The following is a 26,195-nucleotide window of genomic DNA, read 5'->3' as shown; positions in this document are numbered from 1 at the left end:
TATTGTGAAATTTCAGATGTGTAGCTCAGGTTTCACTTCAGCAGTAAGATGACCAGGGCTTTTGCCAGGAACTTTGTAACACCAGCTATATGCACTTATAGCACTTTCCCCTCGCTATAATGCTAATTGCTGATCATGTGCTAGCACAGGCAGAACAGCAGGGGTACCAGTCTGTAGCTCTGCACACAGGAGAACAGAGATACTGGAGGATTTATTTCCCAGTACCACCGCGAAAGGGGAACTACCATGTATTGATATATCAGAAGGGATGTTTTAATCCATGTAAGCATTGAACAGGTCAAATTAAATGAAGTCATAACGTTTGCATGATTCTTTACTACAAATTTTAACTTGTTTAGCATTTATTTATCTGTAAAATCAGGAACAATAAGTCACTAATTTTACAGGAGCTTTTGGGCTTTGGACTGGGACAACCCTGTAAGGTCACTATTTGTCAGTAGTCATGTTTTTGAATTGTTTAAAAAAAAGTTTGTTTTTTCCCTTTTTATTGTCGAGTATGGGTGTATGTAAATATAATTCATTGGTCAAACATACACTCAAAGCAAAACAATGCTTTAGGTGTCGTCATCTTAGAAGTGTGGTGCTTGTTTTGGTGCAAGATGCCCCTGTTAATTCCATTTCCTCTTTGTAAGTGGCAGAAGAAGTGTTGATTGTTCAGTAAGTACAAAGGATGAGTCAGTGTGTGTTCTGATTCTCAGCCTTAGTCTGTGAAGCCTTTAGGCCTCTCCAGATCATCCCCACTACCCCAGCTAGACCCCAGGCCCCACCTCCCACCCATCTTTTTTCCAGCTCCGAACGAGCATGTCGTCAGTGAGAAAATCACAGCCATACTGAATTCATTACTGCAGTAGTCACACAAAACCATGGATAAAATTTCAATAACTGCAGGCCACAGTTGAGTAAACAGTTGCAGTGAAACTTAATTCCTGTTGACTTTTCCTTCATTCTTTGCCAGGGGCACATTCTGATTCGCTCTGCAAAGACAACAGGGTTACAACTTTGATAAATGCGAGGCAGGGGAGAGGGAGAGAACGGGCGAGAAAAATGTCATGGATGTGCACTTGACACCAACAAGGGATGGAAATAAAGCCTTCCCACTAGAATAGAGCCAGTCGTCCAAGCATGCTCCCTGTTTTCAAGTCGTCCAAAAAGAACTATTGCTCTCCAGCATCTGCCCTGGCATTTAAAGAAAGGAGAAACCAGCAACTCTCTCCATCCTGCTTCCATATATTGCGGAAACATTCTCTCTACTGTAGCAAATGCGGAAATAATTCCTGGTTCATGCCGTTTGAACAAATCCAGTGGTTAATTTGTGTGGCCCGCATGCAGGGAGGTGTATTAATTGTTGCCTGTGATAAATGACGCGCGGATGGGAACGAAGGACGAGATGTCTCACTCTCAGCTCCTGGCACTGGACTTTGATAGGCTACTTACCATGGTAGTGTTACTGGCAAGACAGGCAGGCAGTCTTTTTATTCTCCCATTAGCCTAGCCGAGGATTTTCCCTCACGCACCATGAACCATGTTAATTGTCCCCGGGGCATTACGATCTTCACTCAGTTACTCGATAACTTTTTACTTTTGTGACATTTCACAGTCGTTCTTTTAAGTTTTATTTGTGGCTTGCACTAATATGCCTCTAACTGACACACTGAGAGTTTTTTTTCCTGCGCTCTTTGTTCTCCACAACACATGCAAGGTGCCATTACCCCTTTAGGTGACGCAAAAATCAATCTAAAATGTTTTCAGACTCAAAGTGCAAATGTCTGAGAGTCCCTCGAGTGAGCCGGAACAACAAACCTGGCAGTGGCATATCATTTATTCTTATTAGGGAACATAACTATGAAAGACAGTCCTCATTAATAAAGATGGGGGATGAAATAATTGTAATCTGTTTGATCATCTTGATTCTGACAGGGGAATTCATCTTGTTGACTAGTCAGATTTGGGGGAAGTGGACCATAAGCTTGAATTAAGCATGTCTATTAGTAAGTCAAATATTTTTTTAGGGTGAAAAAGGTGTTGCGTTTCTTCTCTTTTTTCCCCAAGATGCTGTTGAAATTCAGCAGATTTCTCTATAGGAGGAACTCAATGTCCTGTCTGTTGTGTTGTAATAGTTAGACAACTGGGTGCCCTTGTAAACATTTGTTGTGCATCTTGTTGCTGTGCTCGTTGTGTTCACTGTTACCCATGTATTATTAATAAATGTCTCTATTATAGCATGTGCAGTTTTTTTCTTTTCATAGCACACGTGTCTGCACCCCTGAACCACACTGTTTATTTGCTTTCTGTTTTTGTTTGTGTTGCAGAAGTTGTGGTTTTAACGTTATCCACATGAGGAAGTGAAGATACTGCAGGGGCGAAAATAAAACAAAAGCAATAGTATGAAAAAGTTTTGCAATAACCTGTTATGTGATTTGTGATTTAAATGATTTTGCAACAGGAAACGGTGTTGTGCAGCTGTAGTTGTCACATAAATGCACGGTGACAGTAATATTCTCAAGGACACCCTGTTAGCTCTAGAGCTGCTGTCTTCACGATATTCACATTTCCTGTGATGTGTGGTCATTTTCAGCAAAGCATCTTACCTGTTTAAACACACGAGTTACTCTTTCGCTCTAAATTTGGTTCGTGTGATGCAACTGTAGAGCATTAAATATTAATATCCTGTCCTTTACAAGAGTCCTTTTAATAAACTTAGGCTGGTGTTCACACGAGAGAAAATACCTAAAACAGTTATTAATAACTGCTTTTCTTTTATTGCATGCACATCCATCTAACATACCCTGTCCAACAAGTGCTTTTAAAGATTTTCTACATATTGAAAGATAAGACCGGCTAGCTACTTCTTTCGTTTTCCTCCTCTCTGCCTGTGTGGTTGAGGTGTCTTTCGTGAGGTTGACGGCCATAACAGTGGCCACAGAAAGAGCTGAGTGGGCACACATCCTCTGCTTGCATAATTCAAATCATACACTGTCCCTTGTGGGGGCTTGTGAAGGTGGAACTGCAAATCTTAACTGTTCTCTGATGGCCAAGTGATCCATGATTAGCCTTGCTCTCCCAGTACGCACACACAGACGTGAATAGTATATATATGCTCACGTAGAATGGAGTTGCAAAGGTCAGGCCTTTAAGTGTAGGACCTGCTGGTTTTGGGCGTCCAGTCCACATTATGGGCTAGTGGTCAGACTGAGAGAGTTAACAGCACCAGGTCAGAGAGGAGACCAGAGAGCATTTTCTGCCTCAGATCTCTGCTAATCGCATGCACTCTGCAGCAGAGCTGAGGGCAAAGAGAGAGCGTGCTATGCCCAGATTGAAATACATACACTGTTACACAAGAAGAACGCACCCTTATCGCTGCGCCTTTGAATTGAATTCCTGCCAGTATCTCTGTATTTGCTCTACAGCAGAATAAGATAGACGTGTGCAGTGCAATGCTGAATATTTCACATGAATGACAAAGCCGTCCTCTCTGTGTGTGTGTGTGCTTTTTGACCAATCGCTTCGCTGCAGTATAGTGGCTTCGTGGTGTAGCGGTTTGTGCATCACACTGAAAGGACACTCCAGCATCTCTAGCAGCTCTCACGTATCTTCATGTATACTGTTCATACTGTCACAGGAGGCCAAGCAAAGGCTCGGGCTTATTGGAAAATCTGGCAGAGAGGATAACATCAGTGTTATGACACTGCATATTGCCCTAAATTGCTTATTGGTAAAATGATAGTGCTCGTCCAATTTGAATAATTTTATGGAATCCCTCACAGAACAGTTTAATTATGTTATCACACAACTGGCAACATCTGTCTTTATACCACAGCACATGACAGTTTTATTACAGGCTGAATTTCTTTGCTGGTTCTGGCAATTGATGTGTGATCTGATTAATAATCACACAGATGGAGGTGAAAATTGAACAGCAAAGCGTTGCTATGTGGAAAAAAAGGGGAAATAATTATTAAAGGAAAAAAAGCAAACTCTCTGTCTCTGAAAATATCCTGACCATTTTTACAAACGCTCGCACCCTCAGTGGAAGCATCTCTTTTTTTTAAACGCTTTTACACACATTTATAAATCTGAAAACAAAATGTGTTTAGTCTAGGTGCAACTTTTCATATCCTCTTGTCACCCAGGTTTTGTTAGTGAGCTTTCAAGAGGTAAACCACCCAGCACCTCATTTTTGGCTTGTGGATGCTTTCCAAAGCAGCCTATGAACTCATCCATTTTGTTGAGTCTACCTCCAGCTGCTGCTGTCCGACTGACAAGAGATGAAGCGCAGGTTACATGTGTGCTGAAACCCAGAGTTTAAAATAGTTGACTGTTGCTTGGGTCGACATCCTGTTTACACACCCTGCCTATGTGGGCAGCAGGAGGGGGATTACAGGAGTTGTTTGACATTGTGGTAATCAGAATGGCCACACTTAGAAGCGCACACATTCAAACACACTCACTCATCTTTCCCTGTAGCTCAGAGGTTTGAGGTTGTTTTTTTTTCTTTTTACACCCACATAAAATAAAACATGTTAATGGAGCCATGTCAAAAGTTGATTCATGGTAAATAATTACATTTTCACAAAGTTTTTTTGCATATGTTGGACCTTTAAAATTGCTATTAGAAAAGAAAAAGACAAAGAATTAAAAAAAAATATATAAACTTAAAAAAATAAATGACATACACTGAAAAAAATGTTACTTTGAATCAAATTACTCTAATGTGTTACAATTAAATGTATTAGTTTTACTCAGACTATAATTCTGATTTAATAAAAACTGTAACTGTGTATTTAAAATAAGCCAAAAATATTTATTTTTCCAGAATCATAAATGTACATTGAAACAAACTAAAAAGATCATTTTCTGAGTACATTTGTTCTGTGGACTCTTCGGACACTGTAATTTTGTTACATGCAATTTTATTAAGTTCTTTCACATTTTTAGTCAGTCTAATAAAATAGAGTTTCTACTGATACATAATTAAAAATTGGTTTCTTATGTCCTTGTTCAAAATGTTACTTATTTTTATTTTTACTCCACAGAATTCACTATAAAACAAAAGCGAGAGCTGATTTCTCTAAAGTAAAACCAAGGTTTTGTCACAATCAACTTGCTAGAAATACAAATAAATTCTTCTTTGAAGGACCAGATTTATTATGGTATGTTTAAAAAAAAAAAAAAAATTTATGTGCAAAAAAAAAAATACAATAAAAATTACAAAATAAAGCAATGAAGACTTCAGTTCTATTTACACAACAGCTGATAAAGAGAAAGAAAAACAAAAAACAAGAACAGACCAGATGAAATGAAGCAAAACTGATTTCCCTACGCAGCCTCCACCCACCCTCACCAAACCCCTCTTTTTAAAACCTTTTCACCTTTAAAACATGAGATAGGTAATGCAACAGCCATTAACATTAACAATGTTTCTAACACTGTGCAAACAGTGGCTACTTAAATAAAATGAATATGACAGACAGAAAAATCAGATACTGTGGTTCTAATTTCTAATTTCTCTCATATTAAAGTCTGTTCCTTCCCAATACAATCTAACAGAAATTCCTTACACTTCCCTGGAGTGCATCTGAATACAAATGAGCTATAAAAGACAAACAAAAAAACACAGAGTCCACTTGTCTCTTTGGCTGATCTGATGCTTAGAGCTTGACACTGACACTACAGACTACAGCCTTTTTGTTGATTTTTTTCCCATGGTAAGTGATTTTTAATTTAGTTAACGTGAAATAAACACCTTCAACCCAGAAATCCCAGTTTTCTGTTGCAACAATGTAAAGCTTCAGTTCAACTAAATGACACAGAAGCTTCACTTTTCTCAGTGTAGACAAGAGAACCAGTTTCTCTTATCACTGGTATTCTTATACATTTAGTAATTTAATGGTGAAGATATTCATCCATGCCATAAAAAGAAAGCCTTTTTATACTTTTCCAGATTTTATAGGTAAGAGCTGGTGTTAGTACAGGCTGTTTTCTAAACATTTTTCCTATAATTCATCAGGTTTTGTGTTTGCATCTGTACAAGGAAGACAGGGTTGGGATTAATTAATCAGCAAACCTCTCTAAACTGAATGACCAAATAGGTTTCTTTTTTATAACATGTTAGCAAGATAATGTTGAAAGTGTCTGATTCAGAAGTGTTAGCGGTGTTACTGACAAGCTGGATGTAAACCCGGGTTTTGGACTAAACAGATGGCCGAATAGTATCACGATCCTAACCAGATTTATGATATTAATTGGGTGCATCCTCAGTCTTTAGTTGAAACACACTGTTTGTCCTAGTGGAAAAATTGTGGAATGTTGTCAAGGAAGTGTGGACGTACAAATGCCTCCCATGTAAATGATGCAAGTGTATGCTGGTATCATTAGGAAGAGTGAAGTGGCTCTCATTGTGTGGTGCCCGGATCATCTTTGATGGCCATGGTGTGCGTGTTTGTGCTGAAGTGGGCAACTCTAAACTTTGAGCAGGTGTCTGAAGCAGCTGGCTGGAGGCAGACAGGGAAACACGTCTGCATAGGTTCAGTATTAAATGGCTTAGAGAGAGAGAGAGGCCTCGGCTAGCCAGAGGACTAATGCATCCTCAATGTTTTATTTAAAGTAGTGCCAGCAACAGCTTCTGAATGCTCCACATCAACATGCACACACAAATCATTGCACACGGAAACACGTGCACACACACACACACACACATTCAGGCAAACAGAGTAATTTAGCACTGTTTAGCTGAACAACTTGTGTGTTTAGTGTTGTAAATAAGTAACCGTTTTAACAGGGCCTCAGGAGGCTGTGGTTGGGAAAGTACACGCTCAGACATGACTAGCTTTAATGGCCATTGTCAAAACACAGTTTAAACAAAACCCTTTCTTCACCCGATTGCAATGTTTACATTTAGTTGAATAATAATCCCGTTTTAAGGAGATGCTGTTCTTTAAGGATATCCAATCTGACCCAATTTATTAGGGATAGACTTAAGGATGCACAATTCCTCATGGGAAAACATTCAAGCGCAGTGCCTATTCATTTTTAATGAGAGCACTACTTTAAAAACTTCATAGAATTAATATGTATCAGTGAAGTCTTTCCTGTGCAGAAAACTTCAGGGTAATTAATATTCATAGCCTGTGCTTGTTAACACCCCCAATGCTTGTGCAATGTAGATCCAATTAACATAGAATGGACCCTAAGGATTTGGGCAGATAAGGGTTAAATGAGCTATTGAAATTGAAACCGGGACTCTCCCCTTTTAAAACACTTATTTGTTCCAATAATCCTTGTTGCAGATTAAGGCATTTTTGGGTGTGCAAAAGATGTCTCTACAAAGGTAGAGTTGCCTCAGATAGAGTCTGTATGTGCATGAAAAATATTGATGCACGTGCATGTATGGATGCATGTTTAAGTGCATGTGCATGTGGAGGTGTGTGCACGACACTTGCAAGCACGTGCACTTGCTTGTATACATGTATGCATAGGGGGCATCCCCTTACACAGCCGGGCTAATGTGAAAAGCCTGTAGTGAGCCTGACTTTTATATCTTATTCATAATCTCTTGGCACAGTGCGGGTAATAGACAGCAGTGTTCACCCTTGGCATCTGGCTTCAAGTCCTGGTTATGCTGGGTGACAGAGGAGGAAGTCCTAGAGTTCTAACAGTAGCTAGGTGATTGCACAGTAGCAAAATGCCACCTGCTGCCATTTGTTGGCACACAGACTGCAGATATTGCTCCCTGGAGTACCCTGAAACAACTGTGCTTCCCAAGGACTCAGTATTTAAGACCAAGTCTAAGCTAAATGATAGGAGGTAAGAAGGATATTCATGGCTTAAAAAGAAGTGAGCGCAGAGACCGTTCATTACGTTAACCTCTTAAAGTTTTGCTTTATTTTCACCAAAGTTAATATGACGACCTGAAAAAATCATGCTAGGGAAAAATTATCAGTGAAGCAGAACGAGCACAGATGTGTTTACATTGAGGAAAAGAAACTCAACTACAACTATAATCTGCTTTTAACTACATGAAGTTAAGCTAGGAGATTTGTTTCTTTTAACTGGACAAGATATTTTGGCTTTAAATCTGTAGCGTGGTTTGGGACCCAGAACCCTAATGATGACATGATCAAGGTTGATTCGTCAGATGTTTGGAACGTTGCCGTCAGAGCCACGATCCAACTGTTTTCACAGGTTGTGATATAGTCATCATGACAAGAAGACTGACCTTTATAATAGATAGATAGATAGATAGATAGATAGATAGATAGATAGATAGATAGATAGATAGATAGATAGATAGATAGATAGATAGATAGATGGATGGATGGATGGATGTAACCTTTCAGTCAGTACAGCACCAGTGCACAGTGTATACTCCTTGTTTCTGTTATATGTTAAAAAAGTTGACAGCCATGTTTTTTGCACGGAGGGTAAAATATGATAAACTACCAGTTCTGATGATCAAATGAGCCTTCATTGAAGCAAATATCTATGGACAGCCACACCATGCATAGGTCTCTTGGAGTAAATTTGATTGTTTGACATGTATTCACCCATCAAAGTGTGTATGAGTGATTAATAACAACCCCCTGTGCACGTTCAGCGGTGACATGGCCTCTATTTGAGAGAAAAATGGTACAGGCCGGTATTCACTGGTGAATAGCTGTGTACCATTTAGAGAATGAAATGGCATGATGGGATGTCTTGTCATAAATAAAAGTGATGGCACCTCGGCATCCTGTCAATGACATGTGCCATAAATACTTAGCCAGGCCAGAGACAATGGTTCAAATAAATCCTCGCACAGACCTTTTCTCTCTATAAAGAAAGATATATATTATTTAAGTGAACTATGAAAACAAATGTTTTTTCCCTCCCTAGCTGGTGACAGAGAGACCTCCAGGACAATGGGTGCTGCACCCTCTCTGTGGTCTCTGATACGCTGTTGTTATTTGCTTGTTTACAATCTTTGACATGATGTAATGGGATGGCTGTGAAAGTACTAGCCAGTAAATGGCACAGAAAATAAGACAGTCCTTTATGTCTCCCTCCTCTGCTTTTTTTCTTTGCTCCCTCCCTTTCCCCCCCCCTTGTTTTTCCCTGCAAACGGGAAATATGTTCTGCATTTGACTGAAGGAACATGAGCCTTGAATATAAGTGACTGTTTTTTGCATTAGGTACTCCCTGGAGGTAGGGGGGGGGAAATATCATGTCCCTGCGTGAAATGTGAATGTGAAATCTAGCAGAAAGAAATATTTATGACCATTTTCTGCTTGATTAGACCTGGATGACATGCCTTGGGAGACAGTGAGTGGACAAAAGGCAGCAGCACTGCTTCTGGGCAGATGTTAAAGAAAGAGTTGTTTAAGGAGGACACCGTTCTGTCCGTGGACTGTCTGTGGGTGGGATGGGGGGTTTCGGTTGAAGCATGGCAGGGGAAATTGAGTAAGGCCAACAGGAGCGTACTGAGAAGCCCATGATCCATCACGGGTCTTGTTCTCACTGACACGAGGAACACAAGTAATTTCTCTCAGATGGCCAAGCTAAGTGTAAAACCTAAAACAATAGTGTAACTGTGGTTCATTGAGAAACAGAACTAAACACGAGCATGATTTAGATGGCTTGGCACCCATGCACGCTTTAATGTGTCAGTTACACATTTAACTCCTGGCAACAATTTATTAATCCATTTAGGTGAGCTGGGATTTAGTCCAAGGCACACTCAACTGTTTGACATTACTGCCGTGTTAGACAGACATGTGAGTTTGGTTTTACTGCTACTGTCCAATTCTTTAAATCAGAATGCCTGAAACTAGTAACCTTTACTCAGGTCTCACTGCATGTTGTGCACTAAAACTCTGATCTGGATTCTGTACTCTTAAACACCGAAGCTGTTTTAATTCACGGATTCACATGTAAAACCCCCCTGTTATTTAAAAATATGTATTTTTAACCAGGTTAACTTGTAACATTGACATATTTGGAAGTCTTGATCAAAACTGCACTTCTTTTCATTTAAAGTAAATAAAAATCTATTTAGCCACTAGGGCTGTGCGATATGACCAAAATCTCATATCCCAATATAAGACATCTATCGTCCCGATAACGATATAAATCACAAAAATTTAACATTTTCTGTAAATTCTGTGAATCTCGGGCAGCTCGACTTGCGGGAAGTGTTTCCAGCTGCGCGTCATGTAGCTGGAGTCGAGTGTTTTAACAGATGCATGAAACGATACATTTTTAGACATAAGTTGTAACGGCCGCCGTTTTCTTTGTGAGTATTTATTACACATGGTGCTGTGGGTAAAAGCCTGTTCTAACATTTGAGTCTAAGGTTTATTTTTTAGCACCTGGCGGCTCTTTTTTACTTCTCATCCGTAAATAATCTGCTCTTTCACGTGATTCAGTTTATTTTGAAAAGTCTCAACAGGATCTTGAGCTTTATTGTGAAAGGTTTATGTGGAACATAAACAAGCGGACACGCGATGCTGTTACCGTCGCTGTTGCTAACGACAACGCATAAAAACAGGCGCTTGTCCGTCTGTAGTGTGGTTATATTAAATATAAGAGAAAGAGAGAACTTTAAGAAATTAATATAGTCACTACAGTGACCATCAAAACGATGAAAAAATATTGCTGTAAATAGTTTATTTTGCGACACCACGACACAAATGATAGCGTAAAATGAAACGATAGACGTTTTTATATCGTCATCCGATATATATCATTATATCGAACAGCCCTACTAGCCACTGATGGAGCCCCCACAAGTTCCATTTGTTTCATCTGTAAATATCAAAAACAACCACTCACAAAATAAAAAGATGTATTTGGGAGAATTTTAAAGAGGGCCTTCTTCACCAAGGGTCACATGGCCTGACAGGCTTCCAGCATGTTGTTTGATGCAGTTGGTTACGGCGCTTTTGTAGATCATATGTCAGTTGTTACTCCAAACAGAAATAAGAGATATTTTTTAAATCGCATGTGTGCTGTAGTTGATTTGAAATTTAAACACACAGTGAAAGGACTGTACATCAAAAGCAGTCTTTTATGGGAAACCTTAGGCAGTAGTGAAATTTTAGCTATCGTTATTTTGCATATTACATTATTTTATTCTGTTTGTTCCTTTTCAAAAGCTAAAGTGCCACTTAAAAACTTTGTATTGTGTGGGAATATATCAAATAATGTGGTTTTGTCTGCACAGTGGCATATTTTATATTCAGTACATTATATTAGCATGCAAGATCTCAAGATCTTACAGCAAGATTTCTGGCTATTTTGTTAAATATAAAAAAACCTCAGTGCTCCTCCTTTATGACACTTTAAGTAGTTTGATTGTGTGTTAGCATGTGTCATCAAACAAAAGGTGGCCAATATATGACACAACTTCCTGGGTGATAAAGGCTGACAGAGTTGTGTAATGTTTTTGGTAATTACCCCACACACTCAGTATTTCTGTTCCAGGAAAGAGAGAGAAGCATTTCTGTTTGGCAGCGCATCAGGACAAGTGCCAACATATAAATAATCAGTTAATTACAGTATTGACGCAATTGTCTTGGTTGCACAAGCAACTCATCTCTGGCAGCATATTGATTGTGTTTAGATGAAGCCCGTGACAGGGGAGATGCTTCCCCCTCTTAAAGCCATTTCCAATGGATCACAGAAGTACAAAATTGAGAGTATGATTAATTTTTCAATTTCTCTCTGCGGATATCTAATAATTGTGCCCATAGATAGCCAAGGGCTCTTATTAAACATTAACATGCAAAAGAAAAGTTAGAATCAGAAAGATGGTATTTTGGATTGAATAATGTAAAATATCTGTAGGGCAACAGAGAAAGAAGCAAACTATTCCAGGTTTATTCTTCAAATGTTTTCCACCACTGCAATGCCTCCTCCTAATTACTGAGCTCTTATCTGCACACTCGACACTATATTTATTTTTTCCTCATTGCTAAATGCAAATTTCTTTAACCTTTTAATAACATGTACATGTCAGTAATTTTTAAAAGCTATCATTAGAAATGTCATTTGGACTCGGCTAGGATTGTGTTTTTAATTGGTATGTAACTCCACTGGACAGACAAGTTTTTATTTTTAATTCAAGTTTCTGATAATTAATGCAAGACTTTCCCCAACATATTAAATGTTTGGCTCTTTGATCTGCTAAAGGGAGTGTTGGTGAGGCGCGCGGCATCTTATTAGAATACATCAGCATGTTATCTCCTTGCTTTGCAGCAGAGAGACACTTTGCCTTTAAGAAGTGGCACCTTACAGGAGGTTCCACCTTCAGGTCTCGCTCTGTCTCCTTCTGTCTCTCTGTGTTTCTCCCCGTGCTGTCTCCATCACTTTGCTCACTTCCAAATAATATCATCATCATCTCAGATAGCTGTGGCACAGGAGAACTGCATTTGTTGATCAGATCTGGCTCGGCTGACGCCTCCTCTCCTCAAGTACGGGGATGTGCGTGTAATGCTTGCCTGAACCCGGCCGTCGGCGGCTGATTGAGTGATTCTGCCTGTCAAAGAACAAGATAACCGCATCAGTAAATACTCTCCACTCCGCGGCCCCTCACCAACGTCCCACCACTAGCGGGAACAGAGGTTCTCTTCACACACATTTCCAGCTCGTTGTTATACATGTATACACTGTCCTTGAGTTCATCCACTCATTGTCTAAGGCTACGTTCACACTGCAGGCGAAAGCGCATCAAATCCGATTTTCTTGACCCATATCCGATCATGCTATGACAGTGTGAACGGCACAAATCCGATATTTTCAAATCCGATCTGGGTCACTTTCGTATGTGGTACTGAATCCGATACATATCGGATGTTTTAGAAAGCGACTGATGTTTGAACGATCATGTCGCATTAAATGCGTCTTTTACGTCACTGACACAAGACAGATGCCAATTATCAGCACCGGAGAAGACATCGTGAACGCTTCCTGGCCATCCAGTGTAGATGTCAGTGAAACTATTGGGAAGACAACGTTGGAGAAACGTGAACATTTTATTTGTACTGTATAATCTGCAGATTCTGACAGAAATCTGCAACTATCCTTTGAAGCACCGCTCCTCTAAAACAGCAATGAGGATCAGTATTAGGTTATTTACATTATTATGTAAATAACAAAATAACTTAAAGCAAAAATTGGGAAACGTAAAGTCCGAAGTCTTTATATTAAGGGCCATCAGTCAAACAATATTGTTTGCTCTGGGTCTAAACAGAGCGCGTTGTGTGTGGCATCTTCTTTTGCGCATGCGGGCCGCTTTGAGCGTTCACACTACAGCGCGTTTGCTGTCGCATTTTATTTGTAGAGTGAACAAGCAGACAAAAAAAATCGGATTTGATCAAAAAATCTGAATTGAGCATTAAGACCTGCAGTGTGAACGTAGCCTAATAGAGCTTTGAAGGAGTCACACAAAAGAGAATTTCCTATTTTAACACATAAACAGCTTATTGCAGCCCTCTGCCTCTCCAAGGGGACTTCTAACTCAGGTTACAGTTAGTTTTTCTTGTCATTTTGATGAGGTCTCTAGCCAGTATCACACCACCAGATTCCGGTTTCACAGTGTGATCTTTTGATAGCCCCCCTCTCTTCAAAGCATCACCAGCATTGAAGATGGATTGAATTAGTGATTTGTGGTGCATTTATCTCGATCTGAGAGTAATTTAGTGCTCTCTGTCTTAGCACTCAAGCTCAATGAAAACAATAAATGGTGTCCTTATCTTCCAGAGTGAAATCAAGATAGGCACAGGAGGCTGTGAGTTATTTGTGGTTGATTTGGAAAGAAAGGAAGGACAGGAAATGGACACCCCTCTCACATTACCTCTCGCCATAGAGCAGGAGAGAGGTAGAGAGACGCTTTTTAATCAGCAGAAAGCTGTGCTTCTAATGTAAAAGTGTCAAAGATGTGCCTTAGCCCTGCAATGAGTGAAATCTGGTCAAGCCTTGTGTTAAATTGAAAACGGGGCCGCTGGGATTTGAAGGTGAGGGGACAGGGGACTCCATGGTAGCAGCATCCTGGTCAATTATCACAATCTCCTATGCTCTGTTCCACTCTTGAGGCCTTCGCTCCTTTATTTGGCTCCACTACACAACCAGGATCACAAAGAAATATAGTAAAAAAACAAAAACTAAACAGCTACAGAGTACATTATTGATCAGGAGTGGCTGTTTTTTAACATTACATTACTCAACTCCCAGATTATAGCCCATTTTTGGCATTGCATTGCATTTCAGCTGCAGGTGAGTCCAAGTCCTGGTTGGCTCATAATGGGAGAAAAAAGTTGCTGTTTGTACCTGTAACAGCCCGTGCCTTGCCTGTCAGAGCATCACGCTTAATACTCTCTACAGCTGCAGGTCCAGGCATATCCCAGCAGCCTCTCTGGCTGGAGAGAAGAAGGTTCACTTCCTGGCAGCTTCTGCCTTTTCGCTGACTTGCCACAAGTAAAAGAAAAGAAAAGAAAATTTAGCTAGAGAAGGAAAAAATGTACCACCGCTCTGTTTATACGTGCATGTGTGCAGTCTATTTTAACCACCTGAGCAGGAGCCAGAAAGCCAGCACTTGCCCCATATTTTCACCAGATGTTGAGGAGGGGAAGGAAAGCCTCGAAAGAGTCTTGCAATCAAAATAATTATCTTTATGGGTGGATGTTTACAAAGTGTTAATGTGATATTCTGCAGGCAGGCTAAACTGAGCCTGCTCTTTGATAAATGCCCTTGTCTATTAAAAGACCAACACTTCTGCTTTATATAGGCGCAGTGCAGTTTATAAATGTCTTTACAGCTTTCTTTTAGAAGAAGGGGAGAATATCTAAAGTGAGCCATGATTCTCCTCCTCTGTCTCACCTCCCCCCTTCCTCCTGCTGTGAATCATAGCAGACGGTACAGACATGAGTGGATGCGGCCTCCTTGATAGACAGTCAAAGAAGCAGCTGCAATGATTTGTAGCCACGGGGCAACAGTACTGCTGTAACCTGTCCTCTCGCAGCACATATGACATGGAGGCATACTGTAAGTAGAAGCGCCTCAGCAGATTTTCATCATAATTCATATTCCACAAGATCAAATTGTGATTTCTAATTTGATTCTTTTTTTAAACCCTTTATTTATCACCTGATTGGGCAAAGCAAATTGAAATTTACACTATGTAGGCTGACATCTAATAGAATTCCCACATTTTGCTTCGGGGGAGTTTGTTTTTAGAGCATATTAGCTTTGCCGCATTGTAGCTTGACAGACGTTTTCTCTCAGGAGTCGATGTTTAATTTGAATAATCACAAAAAGTGTGTTCGTTTGGTTTGCAGGGACATCAGTGTCCCAGATGAATAAAGAGGTAAATGAGGGGAAGAAAACAGGTAATTATGCTGAACCAGTAAATGAATGACCCACTGACCCTCAATCCTAATTGATTTTGTACAGACAAATTGTTTTCTTTAATTTTTTTTCTCTATCACCCATTTTGATATGTTTTTGTTAGCTGTCTTTTAGTTAGCTTTATTTAGATGTAATTAATTGGGTATGTGAATCAAGACTCAAATACTAGAAACAGGGAGGGAGGGAAGCTGTGTCTCCTCCATTTACCAGCAGGGCAATTATACTTGGCAGCTCGTACTTTGTGAAATGATGTCATATCTTGGAAGAAGCGCAAAGACTTCACCTCCCTCCAGAGTCGTTTTTCCCGCAATGTTATTTGTTTGTTTACTGTTTAAAAATCATACGTGCATAACATTAACATACAGTTGGCTATGTGATGGAATAGTGCGACTTCTAGATACACAAATTATGCAAATTACAAAGTGGAGGGGGGGAAAAAACAAAGAAGTGTGCAGCAGATGTGTATATTTCAGAAATCGCTCTGTTCTGAGAGCGCCTGCCCTGGGTCAGGCCATCAGCCTCACAATCCCTCGCAAATATGTGGCGGTCATTGAGTGTACGCCAAGTTACAGTGTAACAATACAGGCACAAGTGGACCGTCTGGGTGATGACATGTGCTACTTTGCATGTAAATTCTTTAGTGATTCACCTCCAAGTGAACCCACTGAGAGCGATTCTGGCGCTGGCTTAAAGACAGAGGTGTGTTTTTATGACTAGGTGAGGCATGTCCTCTCCAAGGCCCTCAAGCACTGTATCCCTCTACCCTCCCCTTTAATCACTGTAGCAACTGCTCTCATAAACTCCATGAGCTGTGTATTAGTGTGCATGTTTGGAAGCCTGTTTGTGTGCGCGCGCGTGTGTCTGAATGTCCTGTGTATGTGTCCGTGAGCATGTGCCCTTCCTTGTTACCCCATTTTTAAACTTAATCAGCAAAAATAAAGCCATTGTAAGCTAGCTCATATTAAAGAGGTGATTATTGGTAATAAATACTTTTTATACATACTTATTACAGAGGCAGTTTTCTTCTTGCGCTTAATGAGAGTAATTTGATTTGCTTGAGAGATTACAGTTTCCTAGAATTAATGCGGCAGTCCCCATTCCAAGATAGAGTGAGATCTAAGATTCTTCACAGGTCGTGTGCTGCTAGATGCACCCCTCTCACATAGCAGCTAATGGAGTTGAACAGCAGTCTGTCATCCCCCCGCCCACCACCCCAGCAGCTCTATAGCCCACATGCCCTTGGTTCCTGCAGTGCTTGTTGTTTTGGCTACTTCTGCCTCCTGCTTTTTACTTCTTATGCATGCCAGCCACTACTAAGTAGCTCTCTCTAAAAAACAGGAGGCTAGTGATTTATTGTATATATGCAATGCTCACTCATCAATGAAAATCCAACATCTGGCAAAAATTATTCACCCAATTGCACTAATTCAAATGATGCTCCAGTTGCATCAAGAAGCTTTTTTTTTTAAACCCATAGTTTTTCTCCTCGTCTGTTTCCTCAGTTTGACTTTGTTTAATATTTTCATCACATGTTTATGTAAGCCCTTCAAGCTTAGTGCATAACTTAATTTGAGTTTTGATCATCTTCTCTTGCGACATTTATTGAAGCCAGCAGCCTGCAGGTTTCAGCGCCTAAGGCTGAAGGTGGCTCAGGCAGATTGAGGGCGACCAATTCTGTCACCACATTGCACTCTGCATGTTAATTAAGTTTAAGATGGTTGAGGAAAGTGCTTACACTGAAAGCAATGAAATGACTTGTTAGTCCATAAACACTCCAAAAAACGATCACGTGAAAGAGAATTTGTAAACCAGAGTTGTGAGCTGGGAACTAGATGCTCCTTTGGCCAGCATGGGTGATCAGTCTTATCTTTAGTGATACACAAGTGCATCTAAGATTTGTAGATTCAAATTAAAATCACCAGAGGTTAGTTGTAGAGATGGACCGATCCGATATTACGTATCGGTATCGGTCCGATACTGACCTAAATTACTGGATCGGATATCGGAGAAAAATAAAAAATGTAATCCGATCCATTAAATATCACGAAAGCACCTCACAAAACTTGCAACACGCCGTAACTCACCTCAGAACGTTAGCACTCGGAGCAGTATGCATCACGTGATAGAGCGGCTGTGGCATGCGGGACCTGTCGGTGGTCTGGATAGCATTTGGAGCTTCGCTAGCAACCTGGCATTTCATCTCCGACAAAGTTATCCCGAGAGAAGTAAAGCAAGTGTGTAAGTCCATCTCTGAATGTAAAGCATTCCTGCGTTAAGCTTAACAAGCGATATATGGAGCGACTGCCTCTCCTGCTGCTACTTCAATCATGAAACTGCTTAACGATCAGCTGATCGGCTTTTCTGTCGCCAGTCCGTCTCTCTTGTATGTTTTTGGCCCACTTTGCACCAGAAAGAGGAAACCAGCGGCTGAACAACAGCAGCACGTTTAAGCTTGATCAGCTATTGTTAGAATGTATTTAATATTACTTTCTACTCCAGGATCTTTTTCTACCTGACGCTGGTAACTGTGCAGGGGCGGATCTAGCAAAGTTTAGCCAGGGGGGCCGATAGGGCATTAACAGGGAAAAGGGGGCACAAAGACATACTTTTCTTTCTTATTCTCATTTAAAATGTCGAGCTTTTAATAAATAATTATCTGACACCCAAAGTTTTAATTTGATGTAAAAGGAATAGAAGTCAATTACTGTATATAGTGACTATTAAGTCTAATATACCCTAGTAAGCTATAGTACTTTTTCCCTTTGGGAAGGTACCATCTGTGCAGATGAAAGATGTTGAATCTATTTAATATTTCTTGAAAAATAATTGATTTCTGTGCATTTTTTTTCACACTGCATCAAATTAAGGTTGATTACGTCGATTAAGCATCATGAGGTGGAGTGTGAGGGGTGGTTCCCTATTTTTTATTTTTTTATTTTTGTTGTTGCTGGGAGTTGGAACCCTATTAGTTAGGTTGCTTAATATTTATGCTAAGTACTCTTTAAAATACCAGAATAGGGAGGATGGTGTAGGTCTAAGTTTATTAGATTGATCAGTATTGCTGAACTATGAAATATTTTTTTTTGCATACAGGTATAACAGAATAGCTTTAGTGTAGTTGTTGTTTTAAACTTGAGTATGAACTTATACAAAATGCAGCAAGATATTTAAAAAACAGTTTTGTTGATTAAAAAACACTATATCGGATTCATATCGGTATCGGCAGATATCCAAATTTATGATATCGGTATCGGTATCGGACATAAAAAAGTGGTATCGTGCCATCTCTAGTTAGTTGTTACCTTAAAGGTGAAGGAAACTCTAAACCCTCATTTAATTAAGCAAAGAAAAAGAAGAGAAAGAAATGTTGGTGCTGTAGAGCTTGCCAACTTTTGAAATAGCACCAAACATTCTGTAATTTCCTGGTTTAAATGCTCGGCCCTGAAGAATTGTCAGTTGTTTTCTCTCAGTTCTGAATAGATAGCTCTACTGGGTTTCAGTATAGTTATATGACCTCCAGGATCATTAATCAGCTAGTTTACATTGGAAGGTTGCAGGCAGATACTTTTAGGTCCTGCGGTTAATGCGGACGGGCCTCTGTGAATCAGTTTTGTTCCAGCTCATCCCGCAGACGCGCAATCAGTTTGGGATCTGTTGAGTGTAGAGGCTCGGTTCATGCCTTGATTTTTCTTTGTCATGTTCCTCAAGCTGTTCCTGATGGCAGCCGCCTACAGCACATTATTCTTCTGGGGTAGGCTCCAGCCATGAGGGGAAATGCTGTTTGGTTGGCAACAGCGTTAAGGTGAGTGGTATATGTCAAAGTGACAACCACGTGAGTAACAGCTTATGGTTTCCCAGCATAGCATTGTAGTCTAACAGGCTGATTAACGTTTCACTTCACTCGGTAGCGGTATTAATGATGTGGCTGTTCGGTGTTCATCAGCAAGGAGTCTACCAAGACGAGAGAGTGAGGCACCAGAACTGGCAAACTTTTGTTTCTTTCATTCCATTTACCTTCCATATCTTCCCACCAAGTCAATGAAGGTTAATAATTTCTAGAATAAGAGAAAACCACTGAAAAAAGTGAGGCTCACCATGTGTCACATCATCTGCCTGTGAGACTGAAATACATTACAGTCCAGTGTGACGGGTGATGTGTCTGGACACTGCTGGAGATTACTCCTCTTTATGGCCGGGGCAATCAGATTTTTTTCCCTGCTTTTCTCTTCCCTTCCTTTATTCCTGGCGGCATAGGATCATATTACCCATCTTGGAATGACTTCAACAGAGACACTGCTATTCCCAGGGAGCTGTCTCTCCCCGCTGCAACTAAATCCATAGCCAATTGGACTGGCCTGTGATTTATAGAAAATCTTCTCCTTCGGAGGAACTTTCGTTCAACACACACACACACACTGGGAATTCTCCCTCGGCAGCTCATGATGTGTTAGGTCTCAGGTCAGAGCAGTTCAAGGCAGTGAGTGCCAATGGGAAAACATGTACAGTCAGAAACTAGAGAAATACTATAAAGGCTGTAGTATGGTTGTTTAAAGCAAGATACATAAAAGCTTATTTACTTCATGAAGACAGATTGTAGTTCTAGTTTCTTAATCAAATCAACAGGATGCTCGCCTGCTCTTTGGCCGCTTGACATTTCCAATCCATCTTCAAGGGAAGAGTTAAAAATTTGCTGTAGGGAGTGTCACGCTTGTTGTCTGCTTTACTGATTAGTGGGATTATTCATCTACATGAGTTGCTTTTGCATCTATTCTGAGTTAATCAACATGCCTCGTGGTCTCGGGCCCACAGAGTGGTCAGCAGTCAGCACGGGCCGTCGGTTCAGGCCCCGAGCGCTGTGACCTTCCATGACTGTAGCAACTCATTCTTCCCCTCCTCAAACTCCTTCTTGTACTTGTGTGCAGAATACATTCATCTATATTCACCACAACTAAATTGGAAGATTTAGGGGTTTTACTGGTCGTATCTCGCGAGTCTCGAGTGTATCGATAATGTTGAGTCCTCCGTCTATGAGACCAGGGCAGATAGAGCTTCCCATTCTAAACAATATCATTCGCGCATGATAAAATCTGCTCACAGTATTCTAGGTCTCACGCTGGGTTTTGGAAGCACCCATTTTCCCAAGCACAACACTCCTTGCTACAAAGTGATGCAACACTTCCAACAAAGATGCAATCGGCAGGAGTGTGTGTTTTCTAACAGTCCATCTAAAGTACCCAGCACAGTTGGCACGCCTCTGCTCTTTTCCTCTCACTTTATCAACTCGGGGGATATTATTGCCGATTCAGTGGTGGGCATCCTGAGGCATCATATGCTCAGAACACAAAGCTAAGGTCAGGGGGAGAGGAAGTGCTGAGATCTGCCCGTTGCATTGTTCCCAGGTCGTTTGCGCTTTTGCCTTCTCTTTTTCTTTACTCTTTTTAGCTTTGATGATATCGACTTCTCACTCTCGTACTCCTTCTCTGTTTCCCTCCATCTGCTCCTAAATGACACCTAAGCACAGGCTCTTCCTCCAACTGATGTCCCCATGTGTGACCTCACTCCTTTGGAAAAGCCATTCGCAGTCAGTGCTGAAGTAGAATGCCGAGCTCTTGGTGGGTACACATAACAGAGACTGTGACACGCGGCTGTGCGCTGATAGACTTTCCACTGGAGTGGATTAAATCAGCATCAGGCTAGTGGAGCTGATTACCTCAATATGAAAATGCAGTATCTTAATGGTACATATTTTCATGAGGCAGCCCAGTTGCCTTTCATTTTGCGGCTAATATGTCTATTCTTATGAGTCATTTACTTCTTTAATTACCTTTAGCAGCAGATGCACAATGGTGTATTAATGTGAATGATTTTTACTGCCACTTTATCATACTGAGCCTGTGAAGTTGAAAGGCGTAATTGAGGTGGAAGAGCGACTCATGAGAGAAACAATATTTAGTTGACAGTTGCTCTTGTACTCTGGGAGGGTGTTTATGAGTTTACACCACACTAAAGCTGTAATAAACGCGGTATTCGTTTAATAATGGCAGGGGACAGAAATGCTTTCACTAAGATGTGTTCAGTTATTGAATCATTCCAGGAAGTTGTTTGGTATAATCAGACAACACTGTGCATGCATATGCGGTCACTTGTTGTCGTTACATATGTCTCCACATTGAGTCTTTGCGTGTGTTTTGTGGCGGCGAAATAACTGTTTGCTGCGAGCAAAAACCTTATTTACTCTTCTCCTGTTTGCAGCATGTGCAACTCTGACAATCCATGTAATTTGCATGTGCGTGCTTGCGGTGTGTCTATGTGTTTTGTCTCCAGCTTGTGTGCTTTTCTTGGTGTGATTTTCTGATTCAGACCTCTCTGAATAGAGGCCTTCTTTAGCCATCTGTTGTTAAGCTGCTGGCTAAGCAAGGCTGGGGAATCCAAACAAATGCAGAGCACACAGCAAACGGAAGCTGTCAGGCCTGCATAGCTTAGCTGACCTCGCCGGGTTAGGGAGAGTAGGGGGAGGGTGAGGTGACCCCCTCTGTACCAGGCTCCAAGTGCCCGAACTGCCTGGTTGGGGCACTGTTTACCCTTCGCTCTGCACCTCCTGCAACCTCTGCCTCCTCTCTCTTACATTCTCTTTTTTCCCTCTCTTTCTATCTCCCATACCCCCCTCCAGCTTCTCACTCTTCTCTTCCTCCATCTGTCACCCCCCCCCCCCCCCCACAGCCTTTTTTTTTCACTCCACTCCCTCCATCATCAGTCCTGCTTCACAGCCCCCCTCTCTTCTATCTTCACTCACAGTTAATAACTTTGCTTTAGTCATGTTTTTCTTAGTCATTCTTTTTTTCTTCCTTTTTGCTCAGAAAATATTTTCCAGGCACTGTATTACCTGTTATGGAGAGAGAGGGGTGTGTGTTCAAGGGGGAGGTGTGTTGGATAAACAAAATGGGGTTTTTATTGAAGTCGGATTTAGTCTTATGTAAGTGCACGCACTGCCTTATTGTTTAAACGTGGATATTCAGAATGTTTAGTGTTGTCATAAATATTAATAGATTAGTTGAAAAGTGCAGCGAAGGAAGGGAATCTAATGGTTTGAAGTGGGTATAAAACGTTGATTTATTTATGTATTCTACATGAATTAGTTTGGAAATCTAAACACAGACTGGAGAGTGTTGTTGCGAGAGCCCCGTAATGCGCAAGGTTTGAGCATCAGGGCCTGTTTTCCATGTGGAGTGGCTTTTTGGAAATGGCATTAATTATATACTTACTGGGAAACCAGACTTTCCCTGCTTTGCATTGCAGATAAACGTCTGTATTACTGAGGAAAAAGAGAAAGGGGAAAAAATGCAATTAATATAAATAGACATGATCCTCACTGCTTATTCGCTTACATGTTTAAAAAGAATCACCCCACGTGCATTTCAATTAAAATGACAAGTATTCCAAGTGAATTCAATTTCAGTTTGTTTGCATTGTCAATGCTTATCTAACGTAATAGTTATCAGTAATATAGGATCGGTTAGACTCCGACTTTACAAAATTTGTTGCCACGAGCTGCAACAGCCCTTCCAGTTTATGAACTGACTAGATACCGCTGGATTCTTCAGTAGCCCATAGAAGAAGATTATTTCAGGAAATCTGGCAGCGACTTGCATGGGAAAGCTGGCGAGAAATGATGCTGGCCTCTTGGCTTGGTTACCGCTGAGAAGCAGAGGGCCTCGTCTTTGAAAAGAAAACAGCAGAAGTGATAAATGTCAGGTGAGTTGAGATGCGCAACCAGTCAGAAAGTCAAGCAGATAACCTTGACATTTAGGCCGCTGGTGTTGAAGCCCCGCAGAGGGTGCGGAGCGGGACCAGAGGGCCCAGTGTCTTCTGAGCTGGACTACATTAAGAGCTAACCTATTAGTCGTGTTGTTACTGCCTGTCTCTGAGCCGCGCTCTCCTGCCTAATAAAGCCTGGCGAAACGTGGCCGCTCAGTAAATATACTGCTGCACTCACACAAGTGCAGAAGCACACAAACAGATGCACATCTCGTTCTTTCTCCTTTTTTTTTTTCTCGAGTGGCCGCAGGGATCTGGTTACACCTGCTTGCACATCTTCTAGCAATTAGGGGCAATCTGCTTGAAACCATTTCACGTTCAAGGTCTTCCCCAGCCATGGAGAGAGGAGCCCAACATATATTGAGCAATAGAAAGGTCTTTCTTTTGATTGGCCTGAACAAACAACACTTTTCCTGTCATTTTCCACTGTCAGATTCTTAATGGACACACCTTGAATAGTTTTTCCTCAGCATTTATCCAGATCATATCTATTTTTTATACTTTTACCAGGCTTCTTGTCTGCTTGACAGCCGTAGGACTTAATTTGTCTATGATGCATCCGTCACATCTAACGCAACTTGAGTGATTGGTGTAATCCGGTCCTTATTTTGGGGTTGTTTGTGCACCATTTGAATGTTGCATGAAAGTTGTATAAAGAGGAAACAGAGAAACCTGTCTGAATTATGTCTGGGTTTTGTTTGTAGTGGGAAAAGGTGCAGCAAGGGATTCAACAGAGAGCAGACTTGACTGTGTGGCAATGCTCTGAGCTGGGATTTGTAAGACACCCAGAGCTGGCTTTAGCAGCAGGAAACCCCAAAGCCTGTAAATAATCCACATGTGCAGACTGCACATAAAGACATCCAGTACTTAGCAGTTCCCTTATCACAGCGTGATAGCCCAGGGACATGAGAGACGCTCCTGCCTCTATTCACTAATATGCTGTGAAAGTAGATGCAGATAAAACGCCTGTTGTTTATTGAGGAAGTTGTGTTAACATGGGGAAGAGGATGTGAACTTTGAACACATTTGAAATGTGGAAAATAAAAGAGGATTTCAAATGACAAGGATACCAAATTGCTATGTCTTTGTTGCTGATAAAATGTTGTTATGTGCTGGAGGGTGTTTTCTAATCAAAAGCACCTAGAGGGTTCACTCCCTTTACGGTTTGTGTGTGTGTATTTGTCTTCATGTTAACTCACAAACAATGAATGTATGTTTGGTGTATGAATGTAGGCGTCTGTCTTTGCAGTTGTGTCCTTATTCCCGTAACAAGCTCACCTGACAAAGAACCTCAGTTTGAGATTGTGATAGGACTACTGTAGTCTTGTTTGTTTAAGCAGAAACTGATTCAACATACACACTGTTTTCCCCTCACTCTTTACATACATGGGATATATAACATTTCTGGCTCCATAGTGAGCAAAGACATATGAGTGATATTTGCAGTCATAGTCTTCTGTGGCCGTGTGCAGTGCAGACTCAAAATGGCATTTATATAGTTCTTTTCCAGTTCACTGCCCACTCAAAGTGCATTTTGCCCGCTTGTGCCATGCTGAAAATGCAGACCTTATATTAATACTTTCATACAAAGGCACTGCACATCCCCAAATTACACTGTGATCATTTATGCCACCACAAAGGCATGAGCCATGTTTAATCGCCACAGTCGATCTTTTAAGATTTAAGATTTTGGATTCAGATTGCATTACATTAGACCAGGGGTGCCCAACTCCAGTCCTCAAGGGCTGGTGTCCTGCAGGTTTTAGATGTGTCCTTGGTCCAACACAGCTGATTTGAAAGGCTAAATGACCTCCTCAACATGTGTTGAAGTTCTCCAGAGGCCTGGTAAGGCCTGGAGTTGGACACCCCTGCATTAGGCCATAGTACAAATAAAAGCTCAGTAATACGCAGGTCCTTGTTTACTGGTTTTAGATCAATATAGCTGCGGCCTGTGGAGATGTCATCACAACCAATGGCAACATTTGCCACATTAGTCGGATAACTTACAAACTTTGAGAATCTTTCTGTTGTTTTAGTGAACCTGCCATCAGTAGTCTTTAATAACTGATGGCTGGAGGTCATGAAGACATTTGTGTGCTATTGTAGCCAACAATACAACATGTAGTCTGCTTTGCTTGTGACACTGAAGTGACTGAAGTGAATATTGCTTGGTATATTCTTCTTTTGACAAAGTAGCCAATAGGCATTAAAAATCAAACTCTACATACAATGGACTCTTCAAGTGTAAGTATAAAATAGATTTTTTTAATTAGTTTTGTCGCCAACCATGATTGTGTTTGAAGTTGCTCAGTCATTGACTATCTGTGATCTCTTGTCACCATATCGCTGTTAGTGGCTGTGTGTGTCGATTCCCCTTCAGTTTTGTTGTTTATCAGTTGTTTGTCAGAGTACAAGTTTTAAGTCACACATATGTCATGGTTCAATCCACAAAACCAGCTGAACTTCACCTGTAAGACAAAATGGGCTTATTAAATTAGTTTCCACATTAAAGAATAACAAATCATCACGGAATCAAAATCTTGGAGATACGTAGCGGGGTTTTGAGAAATCCTGTTTTGTGAGTCAGCTGGTGCGAAGCGGTAGTGTGAACTGTCGATCAGAGTGACGTCTTTAAGATCCAAAGTCCAAAGATGTTCGCTTTATTGCTGTGTGGCAAAGACAAGCAGGGATTATTTCGCTGCTTAACAGCTGTACACCATAAGAGAAGTCATGTCTTGTTTATAAAACCAAAAATATAACAACATTATTTCAGAATTTTTCTCTCTTGTTTTTACAAAAGAGAGAACTAGCCTAAACACTTTTTTAGCTCACTCATTTAGCCCTTATCGACAAAATAAGATGTTTCACTTCACCATGATTCAGAGTCTGCGTGCTAGTTTCCAGTTTATCACATTTTGTCTGGGGCAGCTCTTGCATGTGTATGATGCATCCAGTTCCTTTGAATGTGAGATCAAAAGAAG

General features: G+C 40.8%; 1 protein-coding gene across 8 annotated transcripts in view; it reads left to right on the top strand.

The window, feature by feature from the left end:
• Positions 1 to 26,195, top strand: part of foxp1b (forkhead box P1b) — a 147,921-nt gene that overhangs the window by 68,344 nt on the left and 53,382 nt on the right. The gene's annotated exons all lie outside the window — the stretch shown is intronic.

Source organism: Astatotilapia calliptera, chromosome 5 (assembly GCF_900246225.1).
Source record: "Astatotilapia calliptera chromosome 5, fAstCal1.2, whole genome shotgun sequence".
Classification (NCBI taxonomy): domain Eukaryota; kingdom Metazoa; phylum Chordata; class Actinopteri; order Cichliformes; family Cichlidae; genus Astatotilapia; species Astatotilapia calliptera.
Note: the sequence above shows the minus strand (reverse complement) of the source record. Positions and strands in the feature narration are given on the sequence as shown.